This window comes from Mytilus californianus, unplaced genomic scaffold (assembly GCF_021869535.1).
Source record: "Mytilus californianus isolate M0D057914Y unplaced genomic scaffold, xbMytCali1.0.p SCAF_3, whole genome shotgun sequence".
In the NCBI taxonomy this organism is placed as follows: Eukaryota; Metazoa; Mollusca; class Bivalvia; order Mytilida; family Mytilidae; genus Mytilus; species Mytilus californianus.
This window is the reverse complement of record NW_026262679.1, coordinates 121,966,580-121,993,784: the sequence shown is the minus strand read 5'-3', so window position 1 is coordinate 121,993,784 and position 27,205 is coordinate 121,966,580. Positions and strand designations below refer to the sequence as shown.

At 32.2% G+C, this 27,205-nt stretch overlaps 1 long non-coding RNA gene across 36 annotated transcripts; it reads right to left on the bottom strand.

Annotated features, from left to right (window-relative positions):
• Positions 1-55: 55 nt before the first annotated feature.
• LOC127736044 (uncharacterized) lies at positions 56-24,160 on the bottom strand. Of its 36 annotated transcripts, none has more exons than XR_007998746.1 (20): positions 23,798-24,160; positions 22,866-22,925; positions 21,281-22,338; positions 20,349-20,408; positions 18,764-19,821; positions 17,832-17,891; positions 17,093-17,304; positions 15,315-15,374; positions 14,576-14,787; positions 12,798-12,857; positions 12,059-12,270; positions 10,281-10,340; positions 9,542-9,753; positions 7,764-7,823; positions 7,025-7,236; positions 5,247-5,306; positions 4,508-4,719; positions 1,804-1,873; positions 1,287-1,347; positions 56-430 (listed from the first exon to the last, which is right to left on the bottom strand). It is a non-coding gene; the product is annotated as an uncharacterized LOC127736044 (long non-coding RNA). The 36 variants fall into 36 exon arrangements; XR_007998748.1 differs by having other exon boundaries at positions 19,610-19,821; XR_007998747.1 differs by having other exon boundaries at positions 22,127-22,338.
• Positions 24,161-27,205: the final 3,045 nt, after the last annotated feature.

The window sequence follows — 27,205 nt, the reverse complement described above, 5'->3', positions numbered from 1 at the left end:
ATGTATAATAATATCATGCATATATAAATAATGAAAACATGTTTATACTGTAAATTCAAAAAAAATTTGCAAGCATTTATTTAAATTAATTATTGTCATTAAGGACATGTTGCAAATAAATAATGCTATCAAAATTTAAAATATAATTTTATTTTTGCAAAATCTATCTCGGTGTAGCAATTTTCAGTAAAAAAAATATATCAAAAATCTGTGAATTTTCAATAATTGGAAAATAAATAACAGCATTAAAAAACAAAAATTTGTGAGTTTACAGTAAATGGAAAATAAATAATAGCATTAAAAAATTAATCATTTGGCTTTCAGAATTATCACTTAAGGATTTTAATAAACAAAAATGCAACATATATGTGGTTTGCATGATTATTATTGTCCACAGGATTGAACACACAAGGCAGCAGCAGGAACACACCTGTAAAAGGAATAAAATAATATTTCATTTGTTGACAATTCAAAGTTATTAAGTAATGTTAAAATATATGAATTAGGTAATGTTTAAATATTTGAGTGGCAATTTTTCTTTTAAATAGACAGATATTGTTGTATGTAAAAATACTTGTTTTCTATTCAAATTTATTGATTTACCAAAAAATATTGCAATAGAAATCGTGCAGCTAAATTTGTTATAAAATGGAAAGCAATCTTAATATACCAATTTTGATTTTCAAGGTGTTAAAATTACTATTACCGGTATCGCATTAATCATTCATTGAGTTTCAGACAATTGCAGAAGTTATTAAGCTGAAAATTTGAAAAATGTACATACATGGTAAAATAATTCAGGCTATTTTGATAAACTTTCATTGTTTAGTTCAAGTTTTATGACATTTACTTTGTTTTCTCCATATATTGACTGAAGAAATGAATTCTTTGGAAATTTGTATTGAAAGAAATACAAAACTGAATAAGAAGCAAAGTTTAATATAATTAGACATCTTATCTTTGTAACAGCACTTGCAAATGAATGTGAGGGTATCTCCCCTTTACAAGTAAACAAAATTCTTTATTATCATAAAAACAATGATTCTCTTTATGATTCAGTACATGGTCATTTGGCAAAAGTTTAAAGATGGAATAAGTGAAAGTAGTTAAAAAGGACTATAAACCTTCTCAACTATAAAAATATCTGTTTACATCTATTAAGGTAACAGTAGAAAATATCAAGACGATATAAATTGCAAACAATAAAGATTTATAGAAAGTTAAACTGTCCACAAGATTTCATCAATTGATTAAATTTGTATGTGGATGAATAAATATATTCTCACCTTGAAACAGATCCAAATGCTACCCCAGCCAGTATCCCTATGGACAAGCTGTGATGCTAACCTGTAATACAAAGTTGAATCAGTTATTTAAACTCCTCAAAATAATCTACTGTGGATTCAGATATTTTAATGGGCATTGAGGGAAAATCGAATTTCTGTGGATTCATTTAATATTCAACAATCATGGGGATTGAGGAAAAATTGGATTCTGTGGATATTTGATTGAAAGTCGATTGATAGAAAATTGGTACTTCGTTGTTGAACATTTAAAATTTGTGGTTCACTATTACTCACGAAATCTAGTGGGTATTCAGTTTAAAACTTGACAAATAGAAAAAAAAAGTCAAAAACAATTTCTCTTTTCTAAGCTTGGCAGTATTTTTACCATTTTGGACAATCATATACCCTCTTTCCTCTGGAGCTGAATATCTCCATGTAATTCAATCTTTTCTGATACCTGAACCATTATTAAATTGATATCAAACACTAATAGATTAAAAAAAGTTTGTATACCTACCAACATGTTAGCAGTATCAGATCTCCAATTCTTACTCCCAACACCATGAAATCATTGTCATTACATCAGCCTATAAACAAATAATAAAATAAATGGAGAATGTGTCTATGGGCCACAGATGCCCCCGCTTGTAAATATGCATGAGTCAACTTCCACATAGATCGTTTTGTGATCATAAGCATTGTGTATAAGTTCATAACATTTGGTTGAGGCAAACTAAAGTTAGAGAATGGAAACCAATTTTTGAGATGGACGGGACAGACAGACGGACAAGGGTAACACTTAATGCCCCCTCCAATACGGCAAAGGCATAAAAATGTACTTGTTTGATTTATTCCTTTTACATATCAATCCTAGCACGAAAGATTTCTTTAACAAAACAGTATATTAATAACATATACGTGTTTAAGAAAACTATCGGTGCTTCAATTGATCTGTTATATTTTCACAGCAATATGGCATTATAGCCGTGAGAATATAACATTGTAAACCAATGATCTTATGTTGTGCTGAACACCACTGTCCCAGGTTAGGGCAGGGTTGAGCGCTCACAAACATGTTTAACATCGCCACATTCTTTATGCGCCTGTCCCCAGTCAGGAGCCTGTAGTTCAGTGGTTGTATTTGGTTCATGTATGTCATAATTCTATTGAATTGTTTCCCATTTTTTCATGTCGGGGCCTTTTACAGTGGACTATACGGTATGGGTTTTTCTCATTGTTGAAGCTGTTTGGTTGTCTATAATTTATGTCATCCACTTCATTTAAACTTTGGTGGATAGTTGTCTCATTGGCAATCATACGACATCTCCTTATATTTATAAAGGTTTATTGTAACATAATAACGATACTGATTACATATTTTTTCAATCCTCAGGGCACATTATTTTCCCTATATTTTTTTTATAGTATAATGAACATATCCATTGATTCAAAAACAGAATTATAAACCTACTTATATCTAAGCTGTAGTAGGCAGGCCTCTACATTATCATTTTTTTTAACTTGTCCCATTGGACAAGTTGCAAGAAAATCAACTTTTCCGAACTCTTAACTCACTTGTCCGAATTCATAATTGAAAATCTTACATATTGATGATATGCCCTTATAACACTTGAGCTTTGATTGTACCTAATGAAGGGAGCATTTTGTTATATGTTATATGAATTTGTTTGTTACTCAGTAATTAACAATGATTAAAGAATACCACATCAAAATTCATTTTATTATTTAAGACTGAAAGATTTTTTGCAAGACTGAGTTCTCTGACTGAATGTCACTATCATGTGTCGATAATTAAATCATCATCACTTCCCAAATCACTAGGTTCTCCTATAGACCTATTCATTCTTCTAGTAGTGGTAAGGTTAAACCAAGGATGTAAATATACCTGGCCACTTTGTATATAATTAAACCTTTTTTATTTATTGATGGCGGCAAAACAAGCTTTTATAAATTTTATTTTGATCTTTATATACATTGATACTTGATCATGAAGTACAAACTTACAAGTGTATGAATACATAATACCATCAAAATGACCTACTGTGACCCCTTCTGAAACTTTAAATTGAAAAACAAACTTTTTAAAAATTCATAAATTTAAATTTCAGTTTAATTTAAAAAGTTTAATTCAATTTTTAAAAATAATTACACCATTGTTTTTCTTATTGAATTTTCAAGTTTCTGCCCAAATTTCATCCATGTAACCCCAAAAATAAGCTTACAATTGCAGATTGAAGTGTTCAAAATATGCCCTCTGACAGGAACGGGGACCCAGTTATCTCCCCCATTGAAACGCATTGAAAATCATAGTAAATAAATGGGGTGCTGTCCAATAAATAATTTTGATAGCCACCTTGGGACTTCTGTTTCATGTTAGGCATTTGTTTCGAAGTTTCTAAGTACAATCTCAGTGCCTCATGACCGGCATTCCGTTGCAAAATTTTGTTTCGATTGACAACAGGGTAGGTCCATCTACTTCCGGGGAAGAATAAAGGCTAGAATTTAGGCAATTTACTCTATGTACCGACGCCTGATTACATTTAAATCAATCAAAATTTTTACAGAAATTCAAGCTAGAAAGCCTACCCTTTCAAGTAAATCTACATTCAGTTACAGAACTTGTGTAATAATAAAACTACACCATTTTAAATAAAAGTTATATATTTTTTTTAAGAACTACATTCGTAGGTACCGGACTGGTTGCCGTAACTGGGATCCTATTCCTGTCAGACTTTAATTTTTTTTCTAGACTTAAAACTGCACTTATTAAATAAAGATATACATCTCAGTAGTTATTGTGCAAAGTTTCAATAGATTTGATCCAACAGTTAAAGAGTTATTGATCCTTATCTATGACATCTCAAATACCAGAAAATTGATCGGATAAAATCATAAATTCATGAAGAAAATATTCTTAAAATCAGCAAAACTTTTTTATTTTAAAAGATATTTACATTCTGTAAATTGCACATGATAGATAAATTCATTATTTGTATAGAAATCTAGTTAAAAAAAAATTTTGCTGAAAAAAAGTTAATTATAATTAATTTTTTAATTAAAAAAAAAAATCTTATAAGAATTACATATGCAAAGAAGCATACCCCATAACAAGGGTATAAATCATGAGACTTAGTCTTCAAACAGTCAGCTAAGTTCATTTAATATACAATGGAAGAGGCTAGATGCAGAGAAGTTCTCACTTGTAGCTAAAACCAGTCAAGACGGCACCTCCTACAGTTTAACAAATGTCGAGGGAAATCCTGGATCTGCCTGAATGCTTAATGCTACTGTGCGTTGGTATACTTGTGACTGCTCTAAATGTCCCACTAGTTCATACGTGTGTGGTGGTGGTGGACACTCAAACTGTTGGTGGCTGAGATCTATGTACTTGGGTCCAAACAAGTTAACCAACCTGAATATGGATAACAAAGACAAGTTAATAATGCAGGAATTTTAAAAATGAAACTTAGCGAAGAAGTATTTATGAAAATGAAATTTAATCATAATACTCAAAAAGGTGAAGCTGTTCAGGGAGCACTAAGTGTTTCCTTACCAAAGAATGTGAACTTTTCTAGAAATTTGAAGGGAGGGCATCAGCAATAATTCACAATTTGAATAATGGTATAGCTTATTCCTTGTGACAAAAAGCAGAATGTATTGGTTTTAAAATCTCAATAGGTTCATTAAAACACTTCGACCAGATTTAAAGGGAGTGTGAACGGAACAAAGTAAACCAAAATACTCCAGAAAGGAAAAAGAAAAATTTACAACGCACCGGACAGAAGACTAAGGTTCATGTGGAAGAAAAGGATCGAAGTAAATGTACAGATAGATATGAAAAAGGGCAACCTGATCCAAAACTTGATGCTGCATTTGTAAAAGCATAAAGGACGATCATTCATATGGTAGAGTAATACCTGCTATGAAGAATATACCTACCAGAAGCTGTTCTTCAAAAGTTCCAAAATCAAAGGAAGATATAGCTGCATTCATCTACTGCTGAAAAAGATACAGACAAAATTAACGGTCCTTTTAAGGACCACCAAAATCTTTAAAAAGGAGTCTAAAATTGTTGTACATTCAGTTAAAATTGTTTATATAAGCTATAGCCCTACCCCTTATATATCTTCCAAAAAAATCCAGGCCCCAATCTGGAAAATTGGAGAGCCCCTGGCAAGATTTTCTGAGTTTACGAAATATTCTGTGGTTATTTATGTGATGCAGCTCTTCAGTAATGTGACCCGCATTCCCACAAACTTTTTTGACACATAAAATGGCATAAAGTGTTGTATTTAATATTAAAACTTATCAAAAACTAATTAAAAACCATAAAACTGAATCTATGGGCTTTTTTCTTTTTCCAGGTCCCAGAAATATGATACTGGAAAGAAATAAGCCCATATTTTCCATCTTTTGTTGTCCCCTGATCCCATATAAGACATTTGTTATTTCTTGCCAGGTGGCTCTTTTCTAATATTCTTTGCTGATATTTTTTGAAAAATCCCTCCATTTTAACTTACAAGTGTATGAATACATAATACCATCAAAATGACCTTACTGTGACCCCTTCTGAAACTTTAAATTGAAAAACAAACTTTTTAAAAATTTCATAAATTTAAATTTCAGTTTAATTTAAAAAGTTTAATTCAAATTTTAAAAATAATTACACCATTGTTTTTCTTATTGAATTTTCAAGTTTCTGCCCAAATTTCATCCATGTAACCCCAAAAATAAGCTTACAATTGCAGATTGAAGTGTTCAAAATATGCCCTCTGACAGGAACGGGGACCCAGTTATTTCCCCCATTGAAACGCATTGAAAATCATAGTAAATAAATGGGGTGCTGTCCAATAAATAATTTTGATAGCCACCTTGGGACTTCTGTTTCATGTTAGGCATTTGTTTCGAAGTTTCTAAGTACAATCTCAGTGCCTCATGACCGGCATTCCGTTGCAAAATTTGTTTCGATTGACAACAGGGTAGGTCCATCTACTTCCGGGGAAGAATAAAGGCTAGAATTTAGGCAATTTACTCTATGTACCGACGCCTGATTACATTTAAATCAATCAAAATTTTTACAGAAATTCAAGCTAGAAAGCCTACCCTTTCAAGTAAATCTACATTCAGTTACAGAACTTGTGTAATAATAAAACTACACCATTTTAAATAAAAGTTATATATTTTTTTTAAGAACTACATTCGTAGGTACCGGACTGGTTGCCGTAACTGGGATCCTATTCCTGTCAGACTTTAATTTTTTTTCTAGACTTAAAACTGCACTTATTAAATAAAGATATACATCTCAGTAGTTATTGTGCAAAGTTTCAATAGATTTGATCCAACAGTTAAAGAGTTATTGATCCTTATCTATGACATCTCAAATACCAGAAAATTGATCGGATAAAATCATAAATTCATGAAGAAAATATTCTTAAAATCAGCAAAACTTTTTTATTTTAAAAGATATTTACATTCTGTAAATTGCACATGATAGATAAATTCATTATTTGTATAGAAATCTAGTTAAAAAAAAATTTTGCTGAAAAAAAGTTAATTATAATTAATTTTTTAATTAAAAAAAAAAATCTTATAAGAATTACATATGCAAAGAAGCATACCCCATAACAAGGGTATAAATCATGAGACTTAGTCTTCAAACAGTCAGCTAAGTTCATTTAATATACAATGGAAGAGGCTAGATGCAGAGAAGTTCTCACTTGTAGCTAAAACCAGTCAAGACGGCACCTCCTACAGTTTAACAAATGTCGAGGGAAATCCTGGATCTGCCTGAATGCTTAATGCTACTGTGCGTTGGTATACTTGTGACTGCTCTAAATGTCCCACTAGTTCATACGTGTGTGGTGGTGGTGGACACTCAAACTGTTGGTGGCTGAGATCTATGTACTTGGGTCCAAACAAGTTAACCAACCTGAATATGGATAACAAAGACAAGTTAATAATGCAGGAATTTTAAAAATGAAACTTAGCGAAGAAGTATTTATGAAAATGAAATTTAATCATAATACTCAAAAAGGTGAAGCTGTTCAGGGAGCACTAAGTGTTTCCTTACCAAAGAATGTGAACTTTTCTAGAAATTTGAAGGGAGGGCATCAGCAATAATTCACAATTTGAATAATGGTATAGCTTATTCCTTGTGACAAAAAGCAGAATGTATTGGTTTTAAAATCTCAATAGGTTCATTAAAACACTTCGACCAGATTTAAAGGGAGTGTGAACGGAACAAAGTAAACCAAAATACTCCAGAAAGGAAAAAGAAAAATTTACAACGCACCGGACAGAAGACTAAGGTTCATGTGGAAGAAAAGGATCGAAGTAAATGTACAGATAGATATGAAAAAGGGCAACCTGATCCAAAACTTGATGCTGCATTTGTAAAAGCATAAAGGACGATCATTCATATGGTAGAGTAATACCTGCTATGAAGAATATACCTACCAGAAGCTGTTCTTCAAAAGTTCCAAAATCAAAGGAAGATATAGCTGCATTCATCTACTGCTGAAAAAGATACAGACAAAATTAACGGTCCTTTTAAGGACCACCAAAATCTTTAAAAAGGAGTCTAAAATTGTTGTACATTCAGTTAAAATTGTTTATATAAGCTATAGCCCTACCCCTTATATATCTTCCAAAAAAATCCAGGCCCCAATCTGGAAAATTGGAGAGCCCCTGGCAAGATTTTCTGAGTTTACGAAATATTCTGTGGTTATTTATGTGATGCAGCTCTTCAGTAATGTGACCCGCATTCCCACAAACTTTTTTGACACATAAAATGGCATAAAGTGTTGTATTTAATATTAAAACTTATCAAAAACTAATTAAAAACCATAAAACTGAATCTATGGGCTTTTTTCTTTTTCCAGGTCCCAGAAATATGATACTGGAAAGAAATAAGCCCATATTTTCCATCTTTTGTTGTCCCCTGATCCCATATAAGACATTTGTTATTTCTTGCCAGGTGGCTCTTTTCTAATATTCTTTGCTGATATTTTTTGAAAAATCCCTCCATTTTAACTTACAAGTGTATGAATACATAATACCATCAAAATGACCTTACTGTGACCCCTTCTGAAACTTTAAATTGAAAAACAAACTTTTTAAAAATTTCATAAATTTAAATTTCAGTTTAATTTAAAAAGTTTAATTCAAATTTTAAAAATAATTACACCATTGTTTTTCTTATTGAATTTTCAAGTTTCTGCCCAAATTTCATCCATGTAACCCCAAAAATAAGCTTACAATTGCAGATTGAAGTGTTCAAAATATGCCCTCTGACAGGAACGGGGACCCAGTTATTTCCCCCATTGAAACGCATTGAAAATCATAGTAAATAAATGGGGTGCTGTCCAATAAATAATTTTGATAGCCACCTTGGGACTTCTGTTTCATGTTAGGCATTTGTTTCGAAGTTTCTAAGTACAATCTCAGTGCCTCATGACCGGCATTCCGTTGCAAAATTTGTTTCGATTGACAACAGGGTAGGTCCATCTACTTCCGGGGAAGAATAAAGGCTAGAATTTAGGCAATTTACTCTATGTACCGACGCCTGATTACATTTAAATCAATCAAAATTTTTACAGAAATTCAAGCTAGAAAGCCTACCCTTTCAAGTAAATCTACATTCAGTTACAGAACTTGTGTAATAATAAAACTACACCATTTTAAATAAAAGTTATATATTTTTTTTAAGAACTACATTCGTAGGTACCGGACTGGTTGCCGTAACTGGGATCCTATTCCTGTCAGACTTTAATTTTTTTTCTAGACTTAAAACTGCACTTATTAAATAAAGATATACATCTCAGTAGTTATTGTGCAAAGTTTCAATAGATTTGATCCAACAGTTAAAGAGTTATTGATCCTTATCTATGACATCTCAAATACCAGAAAATTGATCGGATAAAATCATAAATTCATGAAGAAAATATTCTTAAAATCAGCAAAACTTTTTTATTTTAAAAGATATTTACATTCTGTAAATTGCACATGATAGATAAATTCATTATTTGTATAGAAATCTAGTTAAAAAAAAATTTTGCTGAAAAAAAGTTAATTATAATTAATTTTTTAATTAAAAAAAAAAATCTTATAAGAATTACATATGCAAAGAAGCATACCCCATAACAAGGGTATAAATCATGAGACTTAGTCTTCAAACAGTCAGCTAAGTTCATTTAATATACAATGGAAGAGGCTAGATGCAGAGAAGTTCTCACTTGTAGCTAAAACCAGTCAAGACGGCACCTCCTACAGTTTAACAAATGTCGAGGGAAATCCTGGATCTGCCTGAATGCTTAATGCTACTGTGCGTTGGTATACTTGTGACTGCTCTAAATGTCCCACTAGTTCATACGTGTGTGGTGGTGGTGGACACTCAAACTGTTGGTGGCTGAGATCTATGTACTTGGGTCCAAACAAGTTAACCAACCTGAATATGGATAACAAAGACAAGTTAATAATGCAGGAATTTTAAAAATGAAACTTAGCGAAGAAGTATTTATGAAAATGAAATTTAATCATAATACTCAAAAAGGTGAAGCTGTTCAGGGAGCACTAAGTGTTTCCTTACCAAAGAATGTGAACTTTTCTAGAAATTTGAAGGGAGGGCATCAGCAATAATTCACAATTTGAATAATGGTATAGCTTATTCCTTGTGACAAAAAGCAGAATGTATTGGTTTTAAAATCTCAATAGGTTCATTAAAACACTTCGACCAGATTTAAAGGGAGTGTGAACGGAACAAAGTAAACCAAAATACTCCAGAAAGGAAAAAGAAAAATTTACAACGCACCGGACAGAAGACTAAGGTTCATGTGGAAGAAAAGGATCGAAGTAAATGTACAGATAGATATGAAAAAGGGCAACCTGATCCAAAACTTGATGCTGCATTTGTAAAAGCATAAAGGACGATCATTCATATGGTAGAGTAATACCTGCTATGAAGAATATACCTACCAGAAGCTGTTCTTCAAAAGTTCCAAAATCAAAGGAAGATATAGCTGCATTCATCTACTGCTGAAAAAGATACAGACAAAATTAACGGTCCTTTTAAGGACCACCAAAATCTTTAAAAAGGAGTCTAAAATTGTTGTACATTCAGTTAAAATTGTTTATATAAGCTATAGCCCTACCCCTTATATATCTTCCAAAAAAATCCAGGCCCCAATCTGGAAAATTGGAGAGCCCCTGGCAAGATTTTCTGAGTTTACGAAATATTCTGTGGTTATTTATGTGATGCAGCTCTTCAGTAATGTGACCCGCATTCCCACAAACTTTTTTGACACATAAAATGGCATAAAGTGTTGTATTTAATATTAAAACTTATCAAAAACTAATTAAAAACCATAAAACTGAATCTATGGGCTTTTTTCTTTTTCCAGGTCCCAGAAATATGATACTGGAAAGAAATAAGCCCATATTTTCCATCTTTTGTTGTCCCCTGATCCCATATAAGACATTTGTTATTTCTTGCCAGGTGGCTCTTTTCTAATATTCTTTGCTGATATTTTTTGAAAAATCCCTCCATTTTAACTTACAAGTGTATGAATACATAATACCATCAAAATGACCTTACTGTGACCCCTTCTGAAACTTTAAATTGAAAAACAAACTTTTTAAAAATTTCATAAATTTAAATTTCAGTTTAATTTAAAAAGTTTAATTCAAATTTTAAAAATAATTACACCATTGTTTTTCTTATTGAATTTTCAAGTTTCTGCCCAAATTTCATCCATGTAACCCCAAAAATAAGCTTACAATTGCAGATTGAAGTGTTCAAAATATGCCCTCTGACAGGAACGGGGACCCAGTTATTTCCCCCATTGAAACGCATTGAAAATCATAGTAAATAAATGGGGTGCTGTCCAATAAATAATTTTGATAGCCACCTTGGGACTTCTGTTTCATGTTAGGCATTTGTTTCGAAGTTTCTAAGTACAATCTCAGTGCCTCATGACCGGCATTCCGTTGCAAAATTTGTTTCGATTGACAACAGGGTAGGTCCATCTACTTCCGGGGAAGAATAAAGGCTAGAATTTAGGCAATTTACTCTATGTACCGACGCCTGATTACATTTAAATCAATCAAAATTTTTACAGAAATTCAAGCTAGAAAGCCTACCCTTTCAAGTAAATCTACATTCAGTTACAGAACTTGTGTAATAATAAAACTACACCATTTTAAATAAAAGTTATATATTTTTTTTAAGAACTACATTCGTAGGTACCGGACTGGTTGCCGTAACTGGGATCCTATTCCTGTCAGACTTTAATTTTTTTTCTAGACTTAAAACTGCACTTATTAAATAAAGATATACATCTCAGTAGTTATTGTGCAAAGTTTCAATAGATTTGATCCAACAGTTAAAGAGTTATTGATCCTTATCTATGACATCTCAAATACCAGAAAATTGATCGGATAAAATCATAAATTCATGAAGAAAATATTCTTAAAATCAGCAAAACTTTTTTATTTTAAAAGATATTTACATTCTGTAAATTGCACATGATAGATAAATTCATTATTTGTATAGAAATCTAGTTAAAAAAAAATTTTGCTGAAAAAAAGTTAATTATAATTAATTTTTTAATTAAAAAAAAAAATCTTATAAGAATTACATATGCAAAGAAGCATACCCCATAACAAGGGTATAAATCATGAGACTTAGTCTTCAAACAGTCAGCTAAGTTCATTTAATATACAATGGAAGAGGCTAGATGCAGAGAAGTTCTCACTTGTAGCTAAAACCAGTCAAGACGGCACCTCCTACAGTTTAACAAATGTCGAGGGAAATCCTGGATCTGCCTGAATGCTTAATGCTACTGTGCGTTGGTATACTTGTGACTGCTCTAAATGTCCCACTAGTTCATACGTGTGTGGTGGTGGTGGACACTCAAACTGTTGGTGGCTGAGATCTATGTACTTGGGTCCAAACAAGTTAACCAACCTGAATATGGATAACAAAGACAAGTTAATAATGCAGGAATTTTAAAAATGAAACTTAGCGAAGAAGTATTTATGAAAATGAAATTTAATCATAATACTCAAAAAGGTGAAGCTGTTCAGGGAGCACTAAGTGTTTCCTTACCAAAGAATGTGAACTTTTCTAGAAATTTGAAGGGAGGGCATCAGCAATAATTCACAATTTGAATAATGGTATAGCTTATTCCTTGTGACAAAAAGCAGAATGTATTGGTTTTAAAATCTCAATAGGTTCATTAAAACACTTCGACCAGATTTAAAGGGAGTGTGAACGGAACAAAGTAAACCAAAATACTCCAGAAAGGAAAAAGAAAAATTTACAACGCACCGGACAGAAGACTAAGGTTCATGTGGAAGAAAAGGATCGAAGTAAATGTACAGATAGATATGAAAAAGGGCAACCTGATCCAAAACTTGATGCTGCATTTGTAAAAGCATAAAGGACGATCATTCATATGGTAGAGTAATACCTGCTATGAAGAATATACCTACCAGAAGCTGTTCTTCAAAAGTTCCAAAATCAAAGGAAGATATAGCTGCATTCATCTACTGCTGAAAAAGATACAGACAAAATTAACGGTCCTTTTAAGGACCACCAAAATCTTTAAAAAGGAGTCTAAAATTGTTGTACATTCAGTTAAAATTGTTTATATAAGCTATAGCCCTACCCCTTATATATCTTCCAAAAAAATCCAGGCCCCAATCTGGAAAATTGGAGAGCCCCTGGCAAGATTTTCTGAGTTTACGAAATATTCTGTGGTTATTTATGTGATGCAGCTCTTCAGTAATGTGACCCGCATTCCCACAAACTTTTTTGACACATAAAATGGCATAAAGTGTTGTATTTAATATTAAAACTTATCAAAAACTAATTAAAAACCATAAAACTGAATCTATGGGCTTTTTTCTTTTTCCAGGTCCCAGAAATATGATACTGGAAAGAAATAAGCCCATATTTTCCATCTTTTGTTGTCCCCTGATCCCATATAAGACATTTGTTATTTCTTGCCAGGTGGCTCTTTTCTAATATTCTTTGCTGATATTTTTTGAAAAATCCCTCCATTTTAACTTACAAGTGTATGAATACATAATACCATCAAAATGACCTTACTGTGACCCCTTCTGAAACTTTAAATTGAAAAACAAACTTTTTAAAAATTTCATAAATTTAAATTTCAGTTTAATTTAAAAAGTTTAATTCAAATTTTAAAAATAATTACACCATTGTTTTTCTTATTGAATTTTCAAGTTTCTGCCCAAATTTCATCCATGTAACCCCAAAAATAAGCTTACAATTGCAGATTGAAGTGTTCAAAATATGCCCTCTGACAGGAACGGGGACCCAGTTATTTCCCCCATTGAAACGCATTGAAAATCATAGTAAATAAATGGGGTGCTGTCCAATAAATAATTTTGATAGCCACCTTGGGACTTCTGTTTCATGTTAGGCATTTGTTTCGAAGTTTCTAAGTACAATCTCAGTGCCTCATGACCGGCATTCCGTTGCAAAATTTGTTTCGATTGACAACAGGGTAGGTCCATCTACTTCCGGGGAAGAATAAAGGCTAGAATTTAGGCAATTTACTCTATGTACCGACGCCTGATTACATTTAAATCAATCAAAATTTTTACAGAAATTCAAGCTAGAAAGCCTACCCTTTCAAGTAAATCTACATTCAGTTACAGAACTTGTGTAATAATAAAACTACACCATTTTAAATAAAAGTTATATATTTTTTTTAAGAACTACATTCGTAGGTACCGGACTGGTTGCCGTAACTGGGATCCTATTCCTGTCAGACTTTAATTTTTTTTCTAGACTTAAAACTGCACTTATTAAATAAAGATATACATCTCAGTAGTTATTGTGCAAAGTTTCAATAGATTTGATCCAACAGTTAAAGAGTTATTGATCCTTATCTATGACATCTCAAATACCAGAAAATTGATCGGATAAAATCATAAATTCATGAAGAAAATATTCTTAAAATCAGCAAAACTTTTTTATTTTAAAAGATATTTACATTCTGTAAATTGCACATGATAGATAAATTCATTATTTGTATAGAAATCTAGTTAAAAAAAAATTTTGCTGAAAAAAAGTTAATTATAATTAATTTTTTAATTAAAAAAAAAAATCTTATAAGAATTACATATGCAAAGAAGCATACCCCATAACAAGGGTATAAATCATGAGACTTAGTCTTCAAACAGTCAGCTAAGTTCATTTAATATACAATGGAAGAGGCTAGATGCAGAGAAGTTCTCACTTGTAGCTAAAACCAGTCAAGACGGCACCTCCTACAGTTTAACAAATGTCGAGGGAAATCCTGGATCTGCCTGAATGCTTAATGCTACTGTGCGTTGGTATACTTGTGACTGCTCTAAATGTCCCACTAGTTCATACGTGTGTGGTGGTGGTGGACACTCAAACTGTTGGTGGCTGAGATCTATGTACTTGGGTCCAAACAAGTTAACCAACCTGAATATGGATAACAAAGACAAGTTAATAATGCAGGAATTTTAAAAATGAAACTTAGCGAAGAAGTATTTATGAAAATGAAATTTAATCATAATACTCAAAAAGGTGAAGCTGTTCAGGGAGCACTAAGTGTTTCCTTACCAAAGAATGTGAACTTTTCTAGAAATTTGAAGGGAGGGCATCAGCAATAATTCACAATTTGAATAATGGTATAGCTTATTCCTTGTGACAAAAAGCAGAATGTATTGGTTTTAAAATCTCAATAGGTTCATTAAAACACTTCGACCAGATTTAAAGGGAGTGTGAACGGAACAAAGTAAACCAAAATACTCCAGAAAGGAAAAAGAAAAATTTACAACGCACCGGACAGAAGACTAAGGTTCATGTGGAAGAAAAGGATCGAAGTAAATGTACAGATAGATATGAAAAAGGGCAACCTGATCCAAAACTTGATGCTGCATTTGTAAAAGCATAAAGGACGATCATTCATATGGTAGAGTAATACCTGCTATGAAGAATATACCTACCAGAAGCTGTTCTTCAAAAGTTCCAAAATCAAAGGAAGATATAGCTGCATTCATCTACTGCTGAAAAAGATACAGACAAAATTAACGGTCCTTTTAAGGACCACCAAAATCTTTAAAAAGGAGTCTAAAATTGTTGTACATTCAGTTAAAATTGTTTATATAAGCTATAGCCCTACCCCTTATATATCTTCCAAAAAAATCCAGGCCCCAATCTGGAAAATTGGAGAGCCCCTGGCAAGATTTTCTGAGTTTACGAAATATTCTGTGGTTATTTATGTGATGCAGCTCTTCAGTAATGTGACCCGCATTCCCACAAACTTTTTTGACACATAAAATGGCATAAAGTGTTGTATTTAATATTAAAACTTATCAAAAACTAATTAAAAACCATAAAACTGAATCTATGGGCTTTTTTCTTTTTCCAGGTCCCAGAAATATGATACTGGAAAGAAATAAGCCCATATTTTCCATCTTTTGTTGTCCCCTGATCCCATATAAGACATTTGTTATTTCTTGCCAGGTGGCTCTTTTCTAATATTCTTTGCTGATATTTTTTGAAAAATCCCTCCATTTTAACTTACAAGTGTATGAATACATAATACCATCAAAATGACCTTACTGTGACCCCTTCTGAAACTTTAAATTGAAAAACAAACTTTTTAAAAATTTCATAAATTTAAATTTCAGTTTAATTTAAAAAGTTTAATTCAAATTTTAAAAATAATTACACCATTGTTTTTCTTATTGAATTTTCAAGTTTCTGCCCAAATTTCATCCATGTAACCCCAAAAATAAGCTTACAATTGCAGATTGAAGTGTTCAAAATATGCCCTCTGACAGGAACGGGGACCCAGTTATTTCCCCCATTGAAACGCATTGAAAATCATAGTAAATAAATGGGGTGCTGTCCAATAAATAATTTTGATAGCCACCTTGGGACTTCTGTTTCATGTTAGGCATTTGTTTCGAAGTTTCTAAGTACAATCTCAGTGCCTCATGACCGGCATTCCGTTGCAAAATTTGTTTCGATTGACAACAGGGTAGGTCCATCTACTTCCGGGGAAGAATAAAGGCTAGAATTTAGGCAATTTACTCTATGTACCGACGCCTGATTACATTTAAATCAATCAAAATTTTTACAGAAATTCAAGCTAGAAAGCCTACCCTTTCAAGTAAATCTACATTCAGTTACAGAACTTGTGTAATAATAAAACTACACCATTTTAAATAAAAGTTATATATTTTTTTTAAGAACTACATTCGTAGGTACCGGACTGGTTGCCGTAACTGGGATCCTATTCCTGTCAGACTTTAATTTTTTTTCTAGACTTAAAACTGCACTTATTAAATAAAGATATACATCTCAGTAGTTATTGTGCAAAGTTTCAATAGATTTGATCCAACAGTTAAAGAGTTATTGATCCTTATCTATGACATCTCAAATACCAGAAAATTGATCGGATAAAATCATAAATTCATGAAGAAAATATTCTTAAAATCAGCAAAACTTTTTTATTTTAAAAGATATTTACATTCTGTAAATTGCACATGATAGATAAATTCATTATTTGTATAGAAATCTAGTTAAAAAAAAATTTTGCTGAAAAAAAGTTAATTATAATTAATTTTTTAATTAAAAAAAAAAATCTTATAAGAATTACATATGCAAAGAAGCATACCCCATAACAAGGGTATAAATCATGAGACTTAGTCTTCAAACAGTCAGCTAAGTTCATTTAATATACAATGGAAGAGGCTAGATGCAGAGAAGTTCTCACTTGTAGCTAAAACCAGTCAAGACGGCACCTCCTACAGTTTAACAAATGTCGAGGGAAATCCTGGATCTGCCTGAATGCTTAATGCTACTGTGCGTTGGTATACTTGTGACTGCTCTAAATGTCCCACTAGTTCATACGTGTGTGGTGGTGGTGGACACTCAAACTGTTGGTGGCTGAGATCTATGTACTTGGGTCCAAACAAGTTAACCAACCTGAATATGGATAACAAAGACAAGTTAATAATGCAGGAATTTTAAAAATGAAACTTAGCGAAGAAGTATTTATGAAAATGAAATTTAATCATAATACTCAAAAAGGTGAAGCTGTTCAGGGAGCACTAAGTGTTTCCTTACCAAAGAATGTGAACTTTTCTAGAAATTTGAAGGGAGGGCATCAGCAATAATTCACAATTTGAATAATGGTATAGCTTATTCCTTGTGACAAAAAGCAGAATGTATTGGTTTTAAAATCTCAATAGGTTCATTAAAACACTTCGACCAGATTTAAAGGGAGTGTGAACGGAACAAAGTAAACCAAAATACTCCAGAAAGGAAAAAGAAAAATTTACAACGCACCGGACAGAAGACTAAGGTTCATGTGGAAGAAAAGGATCGAAGTAAATGTACAGATAGATATGAAAAAGGGCAACCTGATCCAAAACTTGATGCTGCATTTGTAAAAGCATAAAGGACGATCATTCATATGGTAGAGTAATACCTGCTATGAAGAATATACCTACCAGAAGCTGTTCTTCAAAAGTTCCAAAATCAAAGGAAGATATAGCTGCATTCATCTACTGCTGAAAAAGATACAGACAAAATTAACGGTCCTTTTAAGGACCACCAAAATCTTTAAAAAGGAGTCTAAAATTGTTGTACATTCAGTTAAAATTGTTTATATAAGCTATAGCCCTACCCCTTATATATCTTCCAAAAAAATCCAGGCCCCAATCTGGAAAATTGGAGAGCCCCTGGCAAGATTTTCTGAGTTTACGAAATATTCTGTGGTTATTTATGTGATGCAGCTCTTCAGTAATGTGACCCGCATTCCCACAAACTTTTTTGACACATAAAATGGCATAAAGTGTTGTATTTAATATTAAAACTTATCAAAAACTAATTAAAAACCATAAAACTGAATCTATGGGCTTTTTTCTTTTTCCAGGTCCCAGAAATATGATACTGGAAAGAAATAAGCCCATATTTTCCATCTTTTGTTGTCCCCTGATCCCATATAAGACATTTGTTATTTCTTGCCAGGTGGCTCTTTTCTAATATTCTTTGCTGATATTTTTTGAAAAATCCCTCCATTTTAACTTACAAGTGTATGAATACATAATACCATCAAAATGACCTTACTGTGACCCCTTCTGAAACTTTAAATTGAAAAACAAACTTTTTAAAAATTTCATAAATTTAAATTTCAGTTTAATTTAAAAAGTTTAATTCAAATTTTAAAAATAATTACACCATTGTTTTTCTTATTGAATTTTCAAGTTTCTGCCCAAATTTCATCCATGTAACCCCAAAAATAAGCTTACAATTGCAGATTGAAGTGTTCAAAATATGCCCTCTGACAGGAACGGGGACCCAGTTATTTCCCCCATTGAAACGCATTGAAAATCATAGTAAATAAATGGGGTGCTGTCCAATAAATAATTTTGATAGCCACCTTGGGACTTCTGTTTCATGTTAGGCATTTGTTTCGAAGTTTCTAAGTACAATCTCAGTGCCTCATGACCGGCATTCCGTTGCAAAATTTGTTTCGATTGACAACAGGGTAGGTCCATCTACTTCCGGGGAAGAATAAAGGCTAGAATTTAGGCAATTTACTCTATGTACCGACGCCTGATTACATTTAAATCAATCAAAATTTTTACAGAAATTCAAGCTAGAAAGCCTACCCTTTCAAGTAAATCTACATTCAGTTACAGAACTTGTGTAATAATAAAACTACACCATTTTAAATAAAAGTTATATATTTTTTTTAAGAACTACATTCGTAGGTACCGGACTGGTTGCCGTAACTGGGATCCTATTCCTGTCAGACTTTAATTTTTTTTCTAGACTTAAAACTGCACTTATTAAATAAAGATATACATCTCAGTAGTTATTGTGCAAAGTTTCAATAGATTTGATCCAACAGTTAAAGAGTTATTGATCCTTATCTATGACATCTCAAATACCAGAAAATTGATCGGATAAAATCATAAATTCATGAAGAAAATATTCTTAAAATCAGCAAAACTTTTTTATTTTAAAAGATATTTACATTCTGTAAATTGCACATGATAGATAAATTCATTATTTGTATAGAAATCTAGTTAAAAAAAAATTTTGCTGAAAAAAAGTTAATTATAATTAATTTTTTAATTAAAAAAAAAAATCTTATAAGAATTACATATGCAAAGAAGCATACCCCATAACAAGGGTATAAATCATGAGACTTAGTCTTCAAACAGTCAGCTAAGTTCATTTAATATACAATGGAAGAGGCTAGATGCAGAGAAGTTCTCACTTGTAGCTAAAACCAGTCAAGACGGCACCTCCTACAGTTTAACAAATGTCGAGGGAAATCCTGGATCTGCCTGAATGCTTAATGCTACTGTGCGTTGGTATACTTGTGACTGCTCTAAATGTCCCACTAGTTCATACGTGTGTGGTGGTGGTGGACACTCAAACTGTTGGTGGCTGAGATCTATGTACTTGGGTCCAAACAAGTTAACCAACCTGAATATGGATAACAAAGACAAGTTAATAATGCAGGAATTTTAAAAATGAAACTTAGCGAAGAAGTATTTATGAAAATGAAATTTAATCATAATACTCAAAAAGGTGAAGCTGTTCAGGGAGCACTAAGTGTTTCCTTACCAAAGAATGTGAACTTTTCTAGAAATTTGAAGGGAGGGCATCAGCAATAATTCACAATTTGAATAATGGTATAGCTTATTCCTTGTGACAAAAAGCAGAATGTATTGGTTTTAAAATCTCAATAGGTTCATTAAAACACTTCGACCAGATTTAAAGGGAGTGTGAACGGAACAAAGTAAACCAAAATACTCCAGAAAGGAAAAAGAAAAATTTACAACGCACCGGACAGAAGACTAAGGTTCATGTGGAAGAAAAGGATCGAAGTAAATGTACAGATAGATATGAAAAAGGGCAACCTGATCCAAAACTTGATGCTGCATTTGTAAAAGCATAAAGGACGATCATTCATATGGTAGAGTAATACCTGCTATGAAGAATATACCTACCAGAAGCTGTTCTTCAAAAGTTCCAAAATCAAAGGAAGATATAGCTGCATTCATCTACTGCTGAAAAAGATACAGACAAAATTAACGGTCCTTTTAAGGACCACCAAAATCTTTAAAAAGGAGTCTAAAATTGTTGTACATTCAGTTAAAATTGTTTATATAAGCTATAGCCCTACCCCTTATATATCTTCCAAAAAAATCCAGGCCCCAATCTGGAAAATTGGAGAGCCCCTGGCAAGATTTTCTGAGTTTACGAAATATTCTGTGGTTATTTATGTGATGCAGCTCTTCAGTAATGTGACCCGCATTCCCACAAACTTTTTTGACACATAAAATGGCATAAAGTGTTGTATTTAATATTAAAACTTATCAAAAACTAATTAAAAACCATAAAACTGAATCTATGGGCTTTTTTCTTTTTCCAGGTCCCAGAAATATGATACTGGAAAGAAATAAGCCCATATTTTCCATCTTTTGTTGTCCCCTGATCCCATATAAGACATTTGTTATTTCTTGCCAGGTGGCTCTTTTCTAATATTCTTTGCTGATATTTTTTGAAAAATCCCTCCATTTTAACTTACAAGTGTATGAATACATAATACCATCAAAATGACCTTACTGTGACCCCTTCTGAAACTTTAAATTGAAAAACAAACTTTTTAAAAATTTCATAAATTTAAATTTCAGTTTAATTTAAAAAGTTTAATTCAAATTTTAAAAATAATTACACCATTGTTTTTCTTATTGAATTTTCAAGTTTCTGCCCAAATTTCATCCATGTAACCCCAAAAATAAGCTTACAATTGCAGATTGAAGTGTTCAAAATATGCCCTCTGACAGGAACGGGGACCCAGTTATTTCCCCCATTGAAACGCATTGAAAATCATAGTAAATAAATGGGGTGCTGTCCAATAAATAATTTTGATAGCCACCTTGGGACTTCTGTTTCATGTTAGGCATTTGTTTCGAAGTTTCTAAGTACAATCTCAGTGCCTCATGACCGGCATTCCGTTGCAAAATTTGTTTCGATTGACAACAGGGTAGGTCCATCTACTTCCGGGGAAGAATAAAGGCTAGAATTTAGGCAATTTACTCTATGTACCGACGCCTGATTACATTTAAATCAATCAAAATTTTTACAGAAATTCAAGCTAGAAAGCCTACCCTTTCAAGTAAATCTACATTCAGTTACAGAACTTGTGTAATAATAAAACTACACCATTTTAAATAAAAGTTATATATTTTTTTTAAGAACTACATTCGTAGGTACCGGACTGGTTGCCGTAACTGGGATCCTATTCCTGTCAGACTTTAATTTTTTTTCTAGACTTAAAACTGCACTTATTAAATAAAGATATACATCTCAGTAGTTATTGTGCAAAGTTTCAATAGATTTGATCCAACAGTTAAAGAGTTATTGATCCTTATCTATGACATCTCAAATACCAGAAAATTGATCGGATAAAATCATAAATTCATGAAGAAAATATTCTTAAAATCAGCAAAACTTTTTTATTTTAAAAGATATTTACATTCTGTAAATTGCACATGATAGATAAATTCATTATTTGTATAGAAATCTAGTTAAAAAAAAATTTTGCTGAAAAAAAGTTAATTATAATTAATTTTTTAATTAAAAAAAAAAATCTTATAAGAATTACATATGCAAAGAAGCATACCCCATAACAAGGGTATAAATCATGAGACTTAGTCTTCAAACAGTCAGCTAAGTTCATTTAATATACAATGGAAGAGGCTAGATGCAGAGAAGTTCTCACTTGTAGCTAAAACCAGTCAAGACGGCACCTCCTACAGTTTAACAAATGTCGAGGGAAATCCTGGATCTGCCTGAATGCTTAATGCTACTGTGCGTTGGTATACTTGTGACTGCTCTAAATGTCCCACTAGTTCATACGTGTGTGGTGGTGGTGGACACTCAAACTGTTGGTGGCTGAGATCTATGTACTTGGGTCCAAACAAGTTAACCAACCTGAATATGGATAACAAAGACAAGTTAATAATGCAGGAATTTTAAAAATGAAACTTAGCGAAGAAGTATTTATGAAAATGAAATTTAATCATAATACTCAAAAAGGTGAAGCTGTTCAGGGAGCACTAAGTGTTTCCTTACCAAAGAATGTGAACTTTTCTAGAAATTTGAAGGGAGGGCATCAGCAATAATTCACAATTTGAATAATGGTATAGCTTATTCCTTGTGACAAAAAGCAGAATGTATTGGTTTTAAAATCTCAATAGGTTCATTAAAACACTTCGACCAGATTTAAAGGGAGTGTGAACGGAACAAAGTAAACCAAAATACTCCAGAAAGGAAAAAGAAAAATTTACAACGCACCGGACAGAAGACTAAGGTTCATGTGGAAGAAAAGGATCGAAGTAAATGTACAGATAGATATGAAAAAGGGCAACCTGATCCAAAACTTGATGCTGCATTTGTAAAAGCATAAAGGACGATCATTCATATGGTAGAGTAATACCTGCTATGAAGAATATACCTACCAGAAGCTGTTCTTCAAAAGTTCCAAAATCAAAGGAAGATATAGCTGCATTCATCTACTGCTGAAAAAGATACAGACAAAATTAACGGTCCTTTTAAGGACCACCAAAATCTTTAAAAAGGAGTCTAAAATTGTTGTACATTCAGTTAAAATTGTTTATATAAGCTATAGCCCTACCCCTTATATATCTTCCAAAAAAATCCAGGCCCCAATCTGGAAAATTGGAGAGCCCCTGGCAAGATTTTCTGAGTTTACGAAATATTCTGTGGTTATTTATGTGATGCAGCTCTTCAGTAATGTGACCCGCATTCCCACAAACTTTTTTGACACATAAAATGGCATAAAGTGTTGTATTTAATATTAAAACTTATCAAAAACTAATTAAAAACCATAAAACTGAATCTATGGGCTTTTTTCTTTTTCCAGGTCCCAGAAATATGATACTGGAAAGAAATAAGCCCATATTTTCCATCTTTTGTTGTCCCCTGATCCCATATAAGACATTTGTTATTTCTTGCCAGGTGGCTCTTTTCTAATATTCTTTGCTGATATTTTTTGAAAAATCCCTCCATTTTAACTTACAAGTGTATGAATACATAATACCATCAAAATGACCTTACTGTGACCCCTTCTGAAACTTTAAATTGAAAAACAAACTTTTTAAAAATTTCATAAATTTAAATTTCAGTTTAATTTAAAAAGTTTAATTCAAATTTTAAAAATAATTACACCATTGTTTTTCTTATTGAATTTTCAAGTTTCTGCCCAAATTTCATCCATGTAACCCCAAAAATAAGCTTACAATTGCAGATTGAAGTGTTCAAAATATGCCCTCTGACAGGAACGGGGACCCAGTTATTTCCCCCATTGAAACGCATTGAAAATCATAGTAAATAAATGGGGTGCTGTCCAATAAATAATTTTGATAGCCACCTTGGGACTTCTGTTTCATGTTAGGCATTTGTTTCGAAGTTTCTAAGTACAATCTCAGTGCCTCATGACCGGCATTCCGTTGCAAAATTTGTTTCGATTGACAACAGGGTAGGTCCATCTACTTCCGGGGAAGAATAAAGGCTAGAATTTAGGCAATTTACTCTATGTACCGACGCCTGATTACATTTAAATCAATCAAAATTTTTACAGAAATTCAAGCTAGAAAGCCTACCCTTTCAAGTAAATCTACATTCAGTTACAGAACTTGTGTAATAATAAAACTACACCATTTTAAATAAAAGTTATATATTTTTTTTAAGAACTACATTCGTAGGTACCGGACTGGTTGCCGTAACTGGGATCCTATTCCATGTTCAAATAAGTTCAATCAATGGATATTTAATTCATTTTGTATGATCAATAAAACAATCATTCAATTATTTGGGAATTAATAAGTCTTAAATTTGATATGTTTTACATCTGACATCGATTTTTCACTTGTCCAATCGGACAAGTAGTATGATGAATCCACTTGCCCAACTCCTGTGTCCACTTGCCCCGGACAATCGGACAAACGGTAATGTCGAGCCCTGGTAGGCCACCAAGCCTTACTCCAAATACCATGAAACATGACCCAGAAATAACCTAAAAGGAACTAGATATCATTGAGATGGGAGCCATCTCTGTGGGCCCTGCTGTGAATAATGTGTGGTAAAAAATTTGTATCTTAATCATTGGATATGGGGTTGTCAACTGAAACCAAAGTTTTTGACTTTGACCTTTGACCTAGGAAGTTGTACATAAATTATGACACACGTGACACCCACTGGTGTTGGTTTATATAAATGTCAAGTATAAATTTTGAAATCATAACGGTTCTCAAGATATAGAGTGGACACGATCTTTACCATAGGACATGGGGTTGTCAACTAAAACCAAAGTTTTTTACCTTGACCTTGACCTTTGACCTAGGAAGTTGTACATACATTATGACACACCCTCTGGTGTTGGTTAATATACATGTCAAGTATAAACTTTGAAATCATAACGGTTCTCTAGATATAGAGCTAACAGAATTTGTTACGGACGGACTGACGAACAGACTGAGGACGGACAGACTGATCACTATAGGGCATCCGCCATTTGGCGGGGCCCTAATTAAAATTGACACAAATTATATATTTTTCCAATTTAACTAAACTATCATCCTTAAACTTTATAAAAGTTTTTTCGTTTCTTACTACCCAATAATATAGCATCAGTCCTGTCTGTGTAGGAATTTAAGAGCTGGAAAAAGGTTTGATTTCCAACTGCACAAAAATTATCCAAGTAATCTCCCATTGAATGAAACATTATTGTTTTGTTTGTTGTACTTGTCTCCCCGTAAAGATAAAATGGCCCGAGAACACAGTTATTTCGTAGTGCATTTCTTTTGGACAATAAATGATTACTAAAAAAATCCCACCTGTGCTTTCTCAATAATATTTTTAGTGTGGTGTACTACTTTTGGGACAAATTATATCAAAATTATAATAAACTTCATCAGCTCTAACTCAATATATGTACAATTTTATGTTAAGGGGTCTTGAATTCTTTTGACAGCTTCCGAAATACTAATTTTTAACCTTTTTTAGCTGGACCAAATCACTATTTTAAAATTCATGACCCAAATTTTTTTAGTGTAATTTCATCCCCCTACTTGCTATTTGAGGCATAAAACATGGAAGAAATAAATTTGGAAAGGGTATTAAAAAAAATTGCAAGTAACACTCTGTCCACACTAGACTGTATTTGTAGACAACGAAAATCAAAGGACGATAACTGTTCCTGGACAAAATAATTTGATATTATAATTGTTTTCATATACCTCGTAACTTATTATAAAATATATGAAAATGGTAAATGAACTCGCTATTGGTGTTATGAATGAGAAAGATAAAAATAATCATATTGTTTGTTGTCTTGTGTACTTTTATGTACTGATGTTCATTTCTATAGAATCTATAAAAATTGTATGGCTTAAATAAACTTGCCTGATTTCATTCATGGTACAGCCTCCGACTTGGTTCAAGATCTATTTAATCATCTTCCTTGGAACTGCTATTGATTCCTTACTGCTGTTAAGTGTTTTTCAACATTGGTTTTTATGCTATAAAAATCCACTGTCCACTTGAATAACTGAAATGTCTGCTTCATTCACAATATATAAAATAAAAATATACAGTTTGTCACAAAATTTTCTATTTTTTTTCTAACAATAATTTTTTTCCCCCCGATCATGATGATTTACTGGATTATTATAACATAATGTATTAAGTACCAGAAGTGTGTTAAAACATATCCAATATTTTGAAAATTTCCAAAAAGTTGGTTGTAACCCACAATTTCTTCCACCCTTTAAAACTATTATCTAGAACTCTCCTTACAGTAATGTTTATTTACAAAGCTCTATATAATAGCAATAGACTAGTTAGCAGACATCTGATATATAAATACTTATACACATATAATAGACATAATTAAAAAAATTGCCTACACTAAAGGAACTTCCAGTACAAGGAGTAAAACAGGGGTATTACCTCCCCTTGCCCTTAATTTCAGCCTGTTTGGACTCCACTTCCATCACAACTGAAAAACACAGTATCTGTAGTGAAAGGCTTCTGTATGATACATTTAGTCAGTAACATGTCGGTGATAGTATGAAATAAAAAATTAAAAATCAATTAACTTTGTCGACAGTCTTTCTATATGTTTCTTTAATTTTCAAGACTAGACAAAAAAATGCAGAGCAAAATCGAATTGTTTAAAATAAATCATCGACCATTTCTTAAATTTGGAAGCATAGTTAAATACAGTACCTCTTCCTTTCAGTCGTACTAACATTGATTTAAACCTTTAACTTGGCAATTGGAGAAAATGTTGAAAACAAAACAAATTTCAAGCCTCACTTTTTAAATAAAAAATTAACTGTTTAAAGTGGAGAAATGTCTTCTCACATTCGATTCAAAGGTAGAATCTACATTTCTACAAATTTTGAATTTTAAACCTGGGGGATTTTTTAAGAATGGTTATGCAACATTTTCAACATTCACAATGTTAAATGGTTTAAGGAACTATTTACAATGAGATTCATACACAAGTTTAATTTTAAGATAACACCCATATGAATGTTTCATCTAATGAATGTAGACAAAATATAGATGACAGCCTAGTATCGAAGGTCCAAGGTTGAAAATTATCCCAAGGTTTGATATATTTCATGTGTGAATTATAAAGATTACTGGAAGATGATAGTTTCAGGTGACTGAATGAAAGTATTGGAAATTATAGATAATCTTTTTTTTTTGTTCGGTCAAAACAATATAAAATATGTGAAGTACCCAGATCATTCACATTAGACTTACTAAA